Source organism: Anomaloglossus baeobatrachus, chromosome 4, assembly GCF_048569485.1.
Source record: "Anomaloglossus baeobatrachus isolate aAnoBae1 chromosome 4, aAnoBae1.hap1, whole genome shotgun sequence".
NCBI classification, from domain to species: domain Eukaryota; kingdom Metazoa; phylum Chordata; class Amphibia; order Anura; family Aromobatidae; genus Anomaloglossus; species Anomaloglossus baeobatrachus.
In genome coordinates this window covers 185,275,718-185,292,220 of record NC_134356.1, presented here as the reverse complement: position 1 = coordinate 185,292,220, position 16,503 = coordinate 185,275,718, and the positions used below count along the sequence as shown (strand labels likewise).

The 16,503-nt window shown below is 53.8% G+C and overlaps 1 protein-coding gene across 1 annotated transcript in view; it reads left to right on the top strand.

Moving 5' to 3' along the window:
- Positions 1-16,503, top strand: part of LARS1 (leucyl-tRNA synthetase 1) — a 165,435-nt gene that overhangs the window by 71,841 nt on the left and 77,091 nt on the right. The window lies entirely within an intron of this gene.

Genomic DNA, 16,503 nt, shown 5'->3' with positions numbered 1-16,503 from the left:
GCACAGCTCCACAGATTGGTCAGCAGCAGCTGCTGACTATATCGGATGGAAGAAAAGTGGGCCCATATAGGGCCCCCAGCATGCTCCCTTCTCACCCCACTCTTGTCGGCGGTGTGGTTAAGGTTGAGGTATCCATTGCGGGTACGGAGGCTGGAGCCCACATGCTGTTTTCCTTCCCCATCCCCCTTAGGGCTCTGGGTGAAGTGGGATCCTATCGGTCTCCAGGCACTGAGACCGTGCTTCATCCACAACTCCTGTGGAGCCTGCTGGATAGGAGCCGGGTATCGTTCAGGGACATGGCCCTGCTACTTGGAGGTACTCTGTATCCCTGTGGGGACAGCGCACAGCAACACTCCAGCTTTGCTGGGTGTGCTAGTGCACCGGGGACCGCGGCGCTGACCGGGTTAATATGTGCCATTACACACTCAGCGTTGCTGAGTGTGTTTATGTATAGGGACTGCCGCACTGACCGCCGCTGCCATGGAAACACCGCGGCGCGGCTGGGACTTGTAGTGCGCCGGGGATTTCCACGCCGGCCGCGCTTTTACGGCGGCCGCGTTTATTACTAGAGTCCCCGGCTTTTTGCGGCCTAGTTTCCTTTCTTCCCACCCCCAGCCCTGACAGGCAGGGGAAGGGCGGGACGCTGCACAGAACGAGCAGCACTGAGGGCTGGAGCATGCTTTGCATACTCCACCCCCCTCACTGTGCACAGTGCGGGCACCAGTTCCCGCACTTTCTGGGTCACGCCCACGGCTCCCTCCTCTCCTCAGGACGCCGGCAGCCATTCCTGTCAGCTCCTCGGACGCTGCAGAGGGGGACAAAGTCTGGGAGACCCAGGCAGGGACTCTGGTGGCCTCACAACCGCTTTAAGCGGGTGGTAAGCAGCACCTGTGGTGCTAGCCCCATTGTGCAGTAGTGTAACATTATATGTTTATGGTATATATATTTTACACTGTATGGTGCACAGTTGATTTCTGGCTATATACCCTATTGTGTTGCTCAGGGAAGATAATAGCATGGCACCCACGAAAGGCAGGGGTGCCAAAACACAGGCTTTTTATGCTGCCTGCGCCGCATGTACGACCCCGCTACCGGCAGGTTCCACTGACCCTCATTGTGTGCACTGTTCGGCCCCTGTGGCACTTACTCAGCCAGAGCCTCTGCTAAGAGGGGCCCAGGGGGAGCCACCTGCTGACACTGTCCAGGTGACGGGGACGGAGTTTACAAAACTCTCTGAGACTATGGCTAAGATACTAGAAGCCTTGCAGTCCAGGCCGGTATCTCAGCACAGGGACTCTGTTGAATCTTTGTTCCCTGGCCCACCTCAGTTGGACCAACAATGTCCTCCCGGGGTATCTCATGGGTCCCAGGCTGAGGGTTCTGACACAGACCCCAGCCCCAGACCGACTAAGCGAGCTCGCTTAGAATTTCCCTCGACATCATCATATTGTGCAGGGTCTCAGAGGGGGGAATCTCTGGTTGATGAAGCAGAGACAGTTGATCAGGATTCTGATCCTGAGGCCGCTCTCAATCTTGATACCCCTGACGGGGACGCCATAGTGAACGATCTTATTGCGTCCATCAATCTAATGCTGGATATTTCTCCCTCAGCTCCTCCGGCGGAGGAGTCGGCTTCTCAGCAGGAGAAATTCCGTTTCAGGTTTCCCAAGCGTACACCGAGTATGTTTCTGGACCACTCTGATTTCAGAGAGGCAGTCCAGAATCACCATGCTTGTCCAGATAAGCGTTTTTCTAAGCGCCTTAAGGATACACGTTATCCCTTTCCCCCTGACGTGGTCAAAAGTTGGGCTCAGTGTCCCAAAGTGGATCCTCCAATCTCCAGACTGGCGGCTAGATCCATACTTGCAGTGGAAGATGGGGCTTCACTCAAGGATGCCACTGACAGGCAGATGGAGCTCTGGTTGAAATCCATCTATGAAGCTATCGGCGCTTCTTTTGCCCCAGCATTCGCAGCCGTATGGGCGCTACAAGCTATCTCAGCAGGTCAAGCGCAAATTGACGCAGCCACACGCACGTCCGCGCCACAGGTGGCGTCCATAACCACTCAGACGTCGGCATTTGCGTCTTACGCTATTAATGCTGTCCTGGACTCTGCGAGCCGTACGGCGGTTGCAGCCGCCAATTCGGTGGTACTACGCAGGGCCTTGTGGCTACGGGAATGGAAGGCAGATTCTGCTTCCAAAAAGCGCTTAACCAGTTTGCCAATTTCTGGCGACCGATTGTTTGGCGAGCGTTTGGATGAAATCATCAAACAATCCAAGGGAAAGGATACATCCTTACCCCAGCCCAAACCGAACATACCCCAACAGAGGAGGGGGCAGTCGAGGTTTCGGTCCTTTCGGGGCGCGGGCAGGTCCCAATTCTCCTCGTCCAAAAGGCCTCAGAAAGATCAAAGGAACTCTGATGCATGGCGGTCTAAGTCACGTCCTAAAAAGACCACCGGAGGCGCCGCTACCAAAGCGGCTTCCTCATGACTTTCGGCCTCCTCACTCCGCATCCTCGGTCGGTGGCAGGCTCTCCCGCTTTTGCGACACCTGGCTGCCACGGGTAAAAGACCGTTGGGTGAGAGACATTCTGTCTCACGGTTACAAGATAGAGTTCACCTCTCGTCCCCCGACTCGATTCTTCAGGTCATCCCCGCCTCCCGAGCGAGCCGAGGCTCTTCTGCAGGCGCTGGGCACTCTGAAGGCAGAAGGAGTGGTGGTCCCTGTTCCTCTTCAGCAACAGGGCCACGGTTTTTACTCCAACTTGTTTGTGGTCCCAAAGAAGGACGGGTCTTCCGTCCTGTTCTGGACCTGAAACTTCTCAACAAACACGTAAAGACCAGGCGGTTCCGGATGGAATCCCTCTGCTCCGTCATCGCCTCAATGTCCCAAGGAGATTTCCTTGCATCGATCGATATCAAAGATGCTTATCTCCACGTACCGATTGCTCCAGAGCACCAGCGCTTCTTGCGCTTCGCCATAGAAAACGAACACCTGCAGTTCGTGGCACTGCCGTTCGGCCTGGCAACAGCCCCACGGGTTTTCACCAAGGTTATGGCTACTGTAGTAGCGGTCCTCCACTCTCAGGGTCACTCGGTGATCCCGTACTTGGACGATCTGTTGATCAAGGCACCCTCTCAAGAGGCATGCCAACACAGCCTCGACGCTACCCTGGAGACTCTCCAGAGTTTCGGGTGGATCATCAATTTTCCAAAGTCAAATCTGACACCGGCCCAATCGCTGACATACCTTGGCATGGAGTTTCATACCCTCTCAGCGATAGTGAAGCTTCCGCTGATCAAGCAGCGGTCACTACAGAAAGGGGTACAATCTCTTCAAGGCCAGTCACACCCCTTGAGGCGCCTCATGCACTTCCTGGGGAAGATGGTGGCAGCAATGGAGGCAGTCCCTTTCGCGCAGTTTCACCTGCGTCCTCTTCAATGGGACATCCTACGCAAATGGGACAGGAAGCCGACGTCCCTCGACAGGAACGTCTCCCTCTCTCAGGCGACCAAAGCTTCCCTTCGGTGGTGGCTTCTTCCCACTTCATTATCGAAGGGGAAATCCTTCCTACCCCCATCCTGGGAGGTGGTCATGACGGACGCGAGTCTGTCAGGGTGGGGAGCGGTTTTTCTCCACCACAGGGCTCAGGGTACGTGGACCCAGCAAGAGTCCTCGCTTCAGATCAATGTTCTGGAAATACGGGCAGTGTTTCTTGCCCTGAAACCGTTCCAGCAGTGGCTGGAAGGCAAGCAGATCCGAATTCAGTCGGACAATTCCACAGCAGTGGCATACATCAACCACCAAGGCGGCACACGCAGTCGGCAAGCCTTCCAGGAAGTCCGGCGGATTTTGATGTGGGTGGAAGCCACGGCCTCCACCATCTCTGCAGTTCACATCCCAGGCGTGGAAAACTGGGAAGCAGATTATCTCAGTCGCCAGGGCATGGACGCAGGGGAATGGTCCCTTCACCCGGACGTGTTTCAGGAGATCTGTTGCCGCTGGGGGGTGCCGGACGTCGACCTCATGGCGTCCCGGCACAACAACAAGGTACCGACGTTCATGGCACGGTCTCAAGATCCCAGAGCTCTGGCGGCAGACGCCTTAGTTCAGGATTGGTCGCAGTTTCAGCTCCCTTATGTGTTTCCTCCGTTGGCACTGTTGCCCAGAGTGTTACGCAAGATCAGGGCCGACTGCCGCCGCGTCATCCTCGTCGCTCCAGACTGGCCGAGGCGGTCGTGGTACCCGGATCTGTGGCATCTCACGGTCGGCCAACCGTGGGCACTACCAGACCGACCAGACTTGCTATCTCAAGGGCCGTTTTTCCATCTGAATTCTGCGGCCCTCAACCTGACTGTGTGGCCATTGAGTCCTGGATCCTAGCGTCTTCAGGGTTATCTCAAGACGTCATTGCCACTATGAGACAGGCTAGGAAACCAACGTCCGCCAAGATCTACCACAGGACGTGGAAAATTTTCCTGTCGTGGTGCTCTGCTCAGGGTTTTTCTCCCTGACCTTTTGCCTTGCCCACTTTTCTGTCCTTCCTTCAATCTGGACTGGAAAAGGGTTTGTCGCTCGGCTCCCTTAAGGGACAAGTCTCAGCGCTCTCTGTGTTTTTCCAGAAGCGCCTAGCCAGACTTCCACAGGTACGCACGTTCCTGCAGGGGGTTTGTCACATCGTTCCTCCTTACAAGCGGCCGTTAGAACCCTGGGATCTGAACAGGGTGCTGATGGTTCTTCAGAAACCACCATTCGAGCCAATGAGAGATATTTCTCTCTCACGCCTTTCGCAGAAAGTGGTTTTTCTAGTAGCAGTCACTTCTCTTCGGAGAGTGTCTGAGCTAGCAGCGCTGTCATGCAAAGCCCCTTTCCTGGTGTTTCACCAGGACAAGGTGGTTCTGCGTCCGGTTCCGGAATTTCTCCCTAAAGTGGTATCCCCCTTTCATCTCAATCAGGATATCTCCTTACCTTCTTTTTGTCCTCATCCGGTTCACCAATGTGAAAAGGATTTGCACTTGTTAGATCTGGTGAGAGCACTCAGGCTCTACATTTCTCGGACGGCGCCCCTGCGCTGCTCGGATGCACTCTTTGTCCTTGTCGCTGGCCAGCGTAAAGGGTCACAGGCTTCCAAATCAACCCTGGCTCGGTTGATCAAGGAACCAATTCTCGAAGCTTACCGTTCTGCTGGGCTTCCGGTTCCCTCAGGGCTGAAGGCCCATTCTACCAGAGCCGTGGGCGCGTCCTGGGCTTTGAGGCACCAGGCTACGGCTCAGCAGGTGTGTCAGGCAGCTACCTGGTCGAGCCTGCACACTTTCACGAAACACTATCAGGTGCATACCTATGCTTCGGCGGATGCCAGCCTAGGTAGACGAGTCCTTCAGGCGGCGGTTGCCCACCTGTAGGAAGGGGCCGTTTTACGGCTCTATCACGAGGTATTATTTTACCCACCCAGGGACTGCTTTTGGACGTCCCAATTGTCTGGGTCTCCCAATGGAGCGACAAAGAAGAAGGGAATTTTGTTTACTTACCGTAAATTCCTTTTCTTCTAGCTCCAATTGGGAGACCCAGCACCCGCCCCTGTTTTTTTTTTTTTTTTTGTGTGTACACATGTTGTTCATGTTGAATGGTTTCAGTTCTCCGATATTCCTTCGGATTGAATTTACTTTAAACCAGTTTATAATTCTTTTCCTCCTTCTTGCTTTTGCACCAAAACTGAGGAGCCCGTGGGAGCACGGGGGGTGTATAGGCAGAAGGGGAAGGGCTTTACACTTTTAGTGTAATACTTTGTGCGGCCTCCGGAGGCATAGCCTATACACCCAATTGTCTGGGTCTCCCAATTGGAGCTAGAAGAAAAGGAATTTACGGTAAGTAAACAAAATTCCCTTCTTTAGACAATCTAATAAATCATCTATGCTGCATTACTGTGATATATTTGATCAGGTTACATTGTCTAAAAATTAGGCAGTTTTGGTAAATCTGCTGCTTGATAGAAGCGGTGGTCCTCTGTTGCAGTTTCTGTTTCTGAGACGAGCCCACAAGCGTTTATGGCTGAATTTTGTTCTGTTCTCCTGATAGCTTAACAACAAATGATTTTATGGCAAGTATTCTTACATTTTAGACCTTGAGCAAGGCATTAGCCCGGACCAGAAATACAATGGTATTAATATAAAACGATTTGGAATCCGATGGCTCTCCATTCCCGCAGTGTAGTCCGCCTAGGCTCTCCAATTTCCATTTTTGCCATTGCTATGGCGAGCACAAGGCATCCTCGTTTTAGTTTACGCTCACCTTTGAGTACAGATGTGTCTTTCCTTACATTTCCTCTTCATTTGACATAAGTCAACTTGAGAAGTGTAGGGTAACTGGCCATAAAAAAACAAAAAAACATGATTTTGAGAGGTTTGTTTGGAGTTGTATATATTCTTTGTTTGTATGTGGCCACCCAGTGGTTGTAATGTGATTTGCAGCCTAGTAAAAAATATAATGAAATAAATGAAAGGTTCACTTTATCGACTCCAATTTCCTAAGCTATAAATAGAATACAGTTTTGTGACATACTGGCAAAAAAATTATGGAATTTTACCAGCATGTCATAATTTTGTATTCTATATGTATCTTGAGAAATTGGAGTCATTAAAGTGAACCTGTCATTTATTTCATTATTTTTAAATCTATTATAGCCACCCTTACATGACCAGATCTGAATCCCAATTGACCACTCAAAAAACTGCTCTAAAGCGTGCTGCTGTCTACTTAGGCTAAGTTCACACTTCCGTTGTTTTGTATCACAATCCATCGCCTTGAGGAATTACGGTATCCTGCACAATATTTTGCAGGATTCCAGTTTTTCCCCATAGACTTCTATTAGCGACGGATTGTGACTGATGATGCTGCGTTGCATCCTCTGCGTCGCGGTCAGTCGTTTTTTGACTGACCGCCGGGCGGGAGCAACGCAGCCTGTAACGTTTTTTGTGCAGTGGAATACGTTGGATTTCTCTGCGCATGCGCTCTCTGGCTCCCCGCACAGGTAACCAGGATAAACATCGGGTTACTAAGCAACGCGCTTTGGTTAGTTACCCGGTATTTACACTGGTTACATGTGCAGGGAGCCCGCGCTAAGCGGTGTATGCTGGTAACCAAGATAAATATCGGGTAACCAAGCAAAAAGTGCTTTGCATTTACCCGATATTTACCCTGGCTGTGCACGGAGCCAGATACTTCACCGCTCGACTCCGCCCCCTCCTGCACTCAGCATGTGTACACACACACACACACACACACACACACACACACTTACACACACACACACACTTACACTCACTTGTCCTGCAGTCCCCGCGGCACTGACGTCCACCCACCCCGAACTCCGCCCCGTCGCGCTTCGCCCCCCGCACACAGCATGTATACATATATACACACACACATACACACACACACACTCTCACACACACTCACCTGTCCTGCAGTCCCCGCGGCACTGACGTACTCAATGCCACGGCCCCGCTCGGCTCCACCCATCCTGAACTCCGCCCCCCGAACTCCGCCCCCTGCACACAACGGAATCCGACTAAGAATTCTGTTCTTTGTCATCCGTTGTCATCCGTTGTACAGCGCATCAGTCACATGCGTGAAGCGACGCATGCGACTGATGCAAAACAACGGACGTGTGAACTTAGCCTTAGCCCACTTACGCAGGAGCTCAGATTTTGAACTATCAATTGGGGTTTTACGACCCAGACTTCCCCACTCATCTGCAAGATGCGTAATGGGTGTAGGCTATAATGAAATGTTGATGCGTACAGATCTGTATATGACGTTGTCTTTCTCGTAATGCTCCTGATGTTAAAGCTATGATATATTACAGAGCTGCGCTCCACAGTTCTGCAGATTATAGAGCTGAAATCTCTCACCATAGCTTGCTTGCCCACTGTCGTCTCCACATGCTTGCCCTTGTGATGTCATACCATTATTTCCAGTGTTTACCCTCTATAGACACTTTAGCGTGATCTGATATAGAAAAACTTGACTGTCCTGCTACATTTACCTCTCTAGGCTGTAAAGATCTGTCTGAATCAAGATCGTGTCATGTTTCTGTTCACAGCAGTAGAATAATGGATGTAGCTTTGATCTGTATATAACAGCCTGTGATTTACAATTTGTGCAGATAAAAAGCAGTATATGAGTACACTGTGCGAGAGAAACTGTCATGCTTACATACAATATTAATCTGCAGATATAAGTTAATCTGCAGGTTAATAGTAGTACAATGGAGCCCAACTGCATTACTGAAACTGCAGCTACCTGGAGAAAATGAACTTTCTCTATCGTTTCATTGGGGGGGACAGGACCATGGGTTATGCTGCTGTCACTAGGAGGCTGACAGTAAGTAAACATAAAAAGTTAGCTCCTCTCTAGCAGCATACACCCCGAGCCGGAGGCGGGCTCAGTTTTAGCTTAGTGTCGTAGGAGGCTGATGTGGGCCGTCTCGGCCCCCCTCAGCCATGTATGTTTTTGCGCTTTTTTTCTTTTATTTCGGCGCCGCTCATCGCTCTCATACCTGTCTTCTTTTTCTCTGCAGGTATTCGCTTCACTCATCCTCCGCAGCCCTGTGGGTACCACTCCCCAGGGTCGCAGGGGCTTGAGATTTGGGGCCCTCTCCCCCGTCCATCCCCGTGGTACCGCTCCCGGGGTTGCGCGTGTGGGCAGGTTGTTGTGGGCACCCCTGATTCGCCCTGCGGTATCACCCCAAAGGGCGTACAGGGGAGTACAGCAGGGATGGGACCTCCGCAGCGTGTGTGAATCGATGGGGCCCTGTCACGCTGCCTTCTCCTGCTGGGGGGCTGCTTCCCCCATCATGATGTCCACTTCCCTGCCGCAGCACGCTCTCCCCCGGAGTCTTCCTGGACGAGTAGCACTGTACACAGGCAGGGGCAGGGCGCCCTGCCTGCACCGCATCCGTCGCTGGGCCGGCGCCGCCGATTACAGGTAGGACCGACCTCTCCGGCACCTTCCCCCGGCCCTCTCCATAAATTTAGCCCCCGGTCTCGGCCTAGTCGCTCCTGCGTCCTATCTACGCCCCCGCTGCAGCTCTATTGGCCGCCGGTCGTCTCCCCCTGTATCCTCCCACCGCTCTGCCTCCTGGCTTATGGTGGGGGCTGTGGATCCTCCGGTTTTTCGCGCCGGAATGCTGCTCCTCCCCCAGCCTCCTCCAGCGTCCCCTCGCCATTTTAGCCTGTCTCTGGTCCCCTGAGGCTGCAGCGCGCCGGCGTTCTCACTCTTTTGGCCAGCTCACTCCTGGACTCCCTCTTCTGGACTGGTGGGCAGCACGCAGGACCTGGGTAAGCTCTGCTCCTAAGGAGTAGCCCTCACTAGGTAGCGTTCTCTGAGTTTAGGGACTAGTTAACCCTCTCCTGTCTCCTTCCTAGCAGCCACCAGGGAGAGTACTTGTTTTCACCATGCCTAATGCTAAGTCCACCCGACCCAAGCAGGCCCCCTTTGCCTTATTTTTTGCATGCTCCTCCTGCAAGACCAAATTTTCCCAGGGCCAGGACGCCCCACTATGCTCCGTCTGTTCTACAGACGCGCAGCCTCCGCAGGACTCCGCGGCCGGCGCTTCTGATACCGCAGACGCCACAGCGCCAGATGCTACAGGGCCCTGCGTCCCGCCCCCCCCCGACTGGCTAGCGTCCCTGTCCCAGTCCGTAGTTTCCCTCTCTGAGGCTTCTCGGACCATCGCGCAAGCACTGCGCCTGCTGCCGTCGCTCGCCCAGATTCCCGCAGACCCGACGCAATCGCCTCCGGAGCAGGTGAGCCCCGTTGCAGGGACCTCCTCTGCTGCTCAGAAGCGGACCCGCCAGGTCTTCGTCTTCAGCCTCTTCCCAGGTTTCACCTTCATCCCCAGGTCCAGACCATCATTCCTCCAGGGGAGTCTTCTGACCGCTCCGATGATGATTCCGATGCAGCACCCCTGCTGGACTCAGAGCAGGCGGCTGATATTCGGCGCATGGTGAATAGCCTGATAGAAGCAGTAAACCAGACCCTAAAGGTACAGGTGGAGCCCGTCTCCTCCCAGAGCACCCAGGTCTCGTTTAAGCGGATGAAGCGGGCCCAGAGCGCATTCAGCGGACATCCAGAATTCGCTGAGTTACTGCGCAGCCACAGGCAACAGCCGGACAAGGTATTTACCAGCGGTAAGTCCATTGATTTGCATTATCCCTTTCCTGAGGGTCTTCGAAAGGATTGGGCAGGCTCCCCGGTGGTCGAACCCCCAATCTCCCGCCTGTCTTCTCACACAGTCCTTCCACTCACTAACGGTACGTCTCTCAAGGACCCCACGGACCGTACTATTGGCAGGTTGGCCCGTTCCGCCTTCGAGGCAGCGGGCACATCCCTCTCACCGAACTTTGCATCGGTTTGGGTTGCGAAGGCTCTGATGTCCTGGGCGGACACGCTACGCTGCGGTCTCCGCGCCATTCCTGCCAATCCGGACCTGGTCCTCCTCGCCTCGCAGATTTCCCTCGCGGGTGAGTACCTGCTCAATGCAGCCCTGGCGTCTGCAAATTGCGCGGCCCAGGCCGCCAGCAACAATGTGGCCATCCGTCGAGCCCTCTGGCTCCGGTCCTGGAACGCGGATGCGGCCTCTAAGAAGTCACTAACTTCCCTGCCCTTCCTAGGGGAACGTCTTTTCGGAGATAAGCTGGACCAGTTGATCTCCGATGCAACGGGAGGAAAGAGTACATCTCTCCCCCAATTGCGTCCCAAGCGCTTCCAGAATCGGTGCCCCACCGCTCGTTTCCGGCCCTTTCGCAGCTTCAACTCCACTCCCCAGCCGCGAAAAAGCCGCTCTCCTCCGAGAGACAGGAGGACCCCGTCATTCAAGACCAATCCCGCCTGGCGTTCACGTCCCTGCCAGTCCACGAAATCCTCTTCCGGTTACCGCCGACGTTCCTCCAAGTGACTCGCGGTCGGCGCGCAACAGCGCCAGACTCGTGGGAGGGCGTCTGTCTCGTTTCCAGCAGGTGTGGATCCCTCTGACCGCCGATGCCTGGGTCAGAGAGATCATCACATCAGGCTACAAAATAGACCCCTACTGCTACTGCTTCCTCACCCCTGCCTCCGTCCTGCTGAGGAAGCAGTAGCGATACACGTTCTGGATTGGTTGCGGTTCCTCTTCCCCCCACTGTGTGTGCTCTTGTGCTCCTTCTGTCCCTATATGGGTAAGTTATATTGACTATTGACTATTCCATCTGGTGTTACTATTATGATTGGCATATAGATATCCACCTTTGGTTAAGTTCTGGAGCCTCTGTGTCATTCCAACATTTCATTACCTGATTTCAGGATATGTTTATTCCTTCTGTATATATGGTTGTCACAGGCATCATTATATGCTCTTATTGAGCACACACACATACTTTGATGTGGGGGGTGATGTTTTGGTAGAGGTCCTCCTTTTTTCCTCACAATTGATGTAATATTAGTATATATGTATTAGTGTTTTTATTCCAATTCTTTAATAAAGCTTATCATTTTTTTATGGAAATTGTACTCCTTTTTTTGTGTGTATACACATCAGTTTAGCAAAAATAGAATTCGAGTCAAAGCCACCGAGACGTTTTTTCCTATCTCGCCCTCCCGAGTCTCCCGCGCGGGCTCGCGCGTTCTTTCACTCCATAGACTCCCTCCTCCGAGCCGGAGTCGTGGTACCAGTCCCTCCCGCAGAACGTTTCAAGGGGTTCTATTCCAACCTTTTTCCCTGCCGCCCATGACAGCACCACATGAGAGATAGGTTCCGCCCACATCAGGACAGGAAACCCACTGATAAAAAGGCGGTACCTCTCCTCCACATCAGTTTGGTTTCCTGTCCTGGTATGGACAACCCATTGCTGTCCCAGGTCCGACCTGGTGTGGAAGCCTGGTACTTACCTGAAGCCGGTGCTCGGGCCTGGATGCACCCCCCCTCGGTCTCAGACCTCTGCGGCGGTGAGGCGCGGGCCTGGAGCGGGAGCTTGGCCCGGCGTCGCTCCAGGGATGTGCGCACTCACGGCGGCCGCTGGAAGGCTTGTCCCTGCTGTGCAGCACGCTGGAGTGAAGCTGGAAGCTCCGACCGGAAGTGACGCGATTCCAGGGTGACGTGCGCAATGCGACCAGGAAGTGACTGGTGTGCGCATGCGCACTAGGATCCAAGATGGCGGCGCCCATGTAACGAGACAAATGTGACCGGCGCTTGGGACTGGTGAGTTTTTTCTCCTCCATTGTTACCATTATGGCAGGAGATTCACCCCGCAGCAAGGAGCAGCGCAAGGAGTCGCCACAGCGGGGCTCGGAACGCGGCTCTGCGGATCGTTCCCGGAAAGCTGTATCCAGTCCGGGCAGCGTTCGGTCGGTGGGTCCCCAGAGGTCCAAGGGAGATAAGAATCCGCCTCCTGATCCGGTATTGCCTGGAGTCGTGGGGGTGAGTGGACTTCGTGGTCTTCCATGTTTCTAAGTCCCCGTTTCCGTGTCCCCTCTCTTGTTAGGTACCGAAAAAATGTGCCTCCAAGCAGCGTCACAAGGAATGTGCCATATGCCACTCCTCCCTGTCTTCGGATTACACCAAAGCCCTGTGTGCAGCCTGTATCCAACAGACCCTACTCAAAGAGGGGCCGGGGTTCTCATCTGAATTACGTTCCATTATCAGAGCGGAAGTACAGGAGTCCCTTAAATCCCTTAAGGGGGGCAAGAGGCGCAAGAAGTCCCGTCATCATAAGCTGTCTACTCCCGATACCTCAGCGGGTTCGGCTCAGGGCTCTCGGTCGTCGGGATCCTCGGGATCCTCCCCCTCCGATTCTGGCTCCTCTTCCTCTTCCGATGAAGGTGGTCGCCCTTGTTTCCCTACAGCAGACGTCGGACCCTTGGTGAAGGCAGTACGTTCGACCATGGGTATAGTGGACCCCAGGGGGCCCGAATCTACCCAGGATGTCATGTTTGGGGGCTTGGATTCCAGGAAGCGTAAGGGGTTTCCCATTCCCCAGAAGGTTCAAAGTCTCATTACTGACCAGTGGAAAAAAGTGGACAAAAGGTTGAATCTTAGCTCTTCCCTTAAAAGGAAGTACCCCGTGGATGAGGAGGCGTCTACCTCTTGGGATAGAACCCCAAAAATTGATGTCGCTATTGCCAAGGCGTCTCGTTCCACTACCTTGCCGTTTGAGGACTTGGGGTCCCTTAAGGATCAGCTGGATAGGAAGGCTGATGGTTTTCTGAGAGGTACATGGGAGTCTACGGCAGGTGGCTTGCGCCCGGCCGTGACCAGCGCCTGTGTTGCCCGGTCTTTAATGGTGTGGCTTCAGCAGTTGGAAGACCAGTTGCGCAATGACACTCCTAGGAAAGATATTATCTCGTCCTTGCCCTTAATACAGGGTGCTGCTGCCTTTATGGCTGATGCCTCGGTTGATTCTTTAAGACTATTTGCCAGGTCGGCGGCGCTTTCCAATTCCGCGCGTCGGGCCCTCTGGCTGAAAACTTGGAAGGGTGATGTCCAATCCAAGGGGCGACTATGCAGCATGCCTTGTGAAGGTGCCTATCTTTTTGGCTCTGGCCTGGACGACCTCCTCACTAAGGCATCCGATAAGAAACAGGGGTTTCCAGTTTTTCCGGTGGCATCCTCTCGCAGCCGGCCCTTTCGGAGACGTCAGTTTTTCGCAAAAAAGTCTCAAAAACCGCAAGATCAGTGGAAGGACCGTAGAAAGACTCCCTCAGGCTTTCTCTTTGGCAAGCACTCCGATAATAAGCCCAAGCCCTCTCAATGACGCCTATCATCAGGTAGGGGGTCGGCTGTCCCTCTTCCTCCATGCATGGCAGGCAATCTCCTCCAACAGATGGCTCCTTCAGATTGTGGAGGAAGGATTAAAATTGGACTTCCGTTCACCCCCTCGGGGGTCTCTCATGATAACATCCTTGCGGTCCCCAGAGCGGCAGATGGCCTTGGAAGTGGAAGTGCTAACTCTCCTTTCGAGGAAAGTCGTTCAGGAGGTCCCCATAGAACAAGAAGGGGACGGCTTTTACTCCACTCTCTTTCTGGTTCGGAAGCCGGACTCCACCTTCCGCACCATCTTCAACCTGAGGAACTTGAATTTACATCTGGTGCAGCGAGCCTTCAAAATGGAGACCATGAAGTCAACTGTCAGGCTGTTGTATCCAGAGTGTTTTATGGCGGTCCTCGACTTAAAGGACGCCTATTATCACATCCCTATTTTTCCGTCTCACCGGCGGTTTCTCAGGTTCGCACTACACGTCTCCGGGAGGCTGAGACACTTCCAATTCGCAGCGCTGCCATTCGGGCTTTCCATGGCCCCACGGATCTTCACCAAAGTCCTCGCGGAGGTCATGGCACATGTCAGGGAACAGGACATATTGATCATTCCGTATCTGGACGACCTCCTGATAGTGGGTCAGTCGGAGTCTCTATGTGCGGCTCACGTGACCAGGGTCATCAAGGGCGGCACCAGATCCCCTTCTCTTCTGACTCTGACTATGCACATCTTCCAGCTGGCCGAACAACATCTCTCCTCCTTGACTGCTCTTCATATCAAGGGGACGGACAACGAGGAGGCAGACTTCCTCAGCCGGCACTGTCTCCGTCAAGGGGAGTGGTCCTTGGACCCGGAGGTCTTTCGCAAGATCACGCTTCTATGGGGTGTCCCTGTTCTAGACCTGTTCGCTACCAAGGCGAATCGGAAAGTGGACAGGTTCTGCTCTCTCAACCCCCGAGACGATCCTGTTGCCCTCGATGCCTTCCAGATGTCTTGGTCTCACGGCCTCCTGTACGCGTTTCCTCCCCTGATCCTGTTGCCTTCGGTTCTCTGGAAAATCCGGACCGACAGAGCAGAGGTTATTCTCATCGCCCCCTTCTGGCCGAAACGGGCGTGGTTTTACTGGCTGCGGACACTGTCTCTGGTGGATCCGTGGGTTCTCCCGGACGCCCCTCATCTCCTGTCCCAGGGCCCAGTCCGTCACCCCCCCCGACCCGGCTCTCCATTTGACGGCTTGGCGTTTGAGCGGCGGCTGCTAGCTCGACGGGGGTTTTCCTCTTGCTTAATCGATACTCTTCTTCGCAGTAGGAAAGCGGTCACCACGGCCATTTACGGTGGGGTCTGGAAGCGCTTTCTCCTTCAGTCGGGGGCTCGGGCGGAGGGCCCCCCTCCTATCTCGGCTATTCTAGAATTCCTCCAGAGGGGGTTGGAATTGGGGCTCTCCACCAGTACGCTCAAGGTGCAGGTATCGGCCTTAGGGGCACTGTTTCATTGTAGTCTGGCGCAGAATGAATGGATTTGCCGGTTCATTAAATCTAAGTCCAGGTCTGTACCTGTTCAGGCTCCCAGGGTTCCCCCATGGGACCTTAATTTAGTGTTGGATGCCCTCACAGGGCCTCCGTTTGAGCCCTTAGGGGAAGTCCCTCTCAAACTGCTGTCCCTTAAAGTTTTTCTCCTCGTCGCACTCACCTCGGCCAGGCGGGTGGGGGATCTCCAAGCCTTGTCTGTGGTTCACCCTTATACCCAGATTCTGGATGATAGGGTAGTGTTGCAGACTGATCCCTTCTACTTGCCCAAGGTTTCTACACCTTTTCATAGGTCCCAAGAGATCGTGCTCCCTTCCCTCTGTGACCCCCCTCGGAACGAGGAGGAGGCTAGGTTACACACGTTGGATGTCCGGAGGGCCTTAGTCACGTACCTAGATAGGACTAGGGAATGGAGGAAGTCTCAGGTCCTGTTTGTCACTTTTCAGGGGCAGTCCAGGGGGCATGGGGCTTCTAAGGCTACCTTGGCCAGATGGGTCAGGGATGCCATCGGTTTGGCGTACTCGGCTAAAGACGCCACTCCTCCTCCGGGCATAAGGGCGCACTCCACTAGAGCGGTGTCTACGTCTTGGGCGGAGAGGGCGGATGCCTCTTTTGACCAGATCTGTCGGGCGGCTACTTGGTCGTCTCCTGGGACTTTCTTTCGGCACTATAGGCTGGACTTGTCCTCCACAACTGACCTTTCCTTTGGGAGACGGGTCTTGCAGGCGGTGGTCCCTCCCTAAGGTGGATGGTCTATTTAAATCTCTCATGTGGTGCTGTCATGGGCGGCAGGGAAAAATCTTAAATACTCACCGGTAATGGGATTTTCAATAGCCCATGACAGCACCCTTAGTTCCCCCCCTATTCACTGGTTGTGGGCACCCTTCGGGGAGTGTTAGTTATGGGTGTTTTTCCTTGGGTGGTGGTATGATTAATCTGTTTCTTGTGTTTTGTTGGTCCTCTCTGGCTCTGAAAACCTACTGATGTGGAGGAGAGGTACCGCCTTTTTATCAGTGGGTTTCCTGTCCTGATGTGGGCGGAACCTATCTCTCATGTGGTGCTGTCATGGGCTATTGAAAATCCCATTACCGGTGAGTAATTAAGATTTTCGTGGTCCCCAAGAAGGACGGCTCTGTCCACCCCGTCCTAGACCTAAAGCTTCTAACCAGGTCGGTGAGGCCT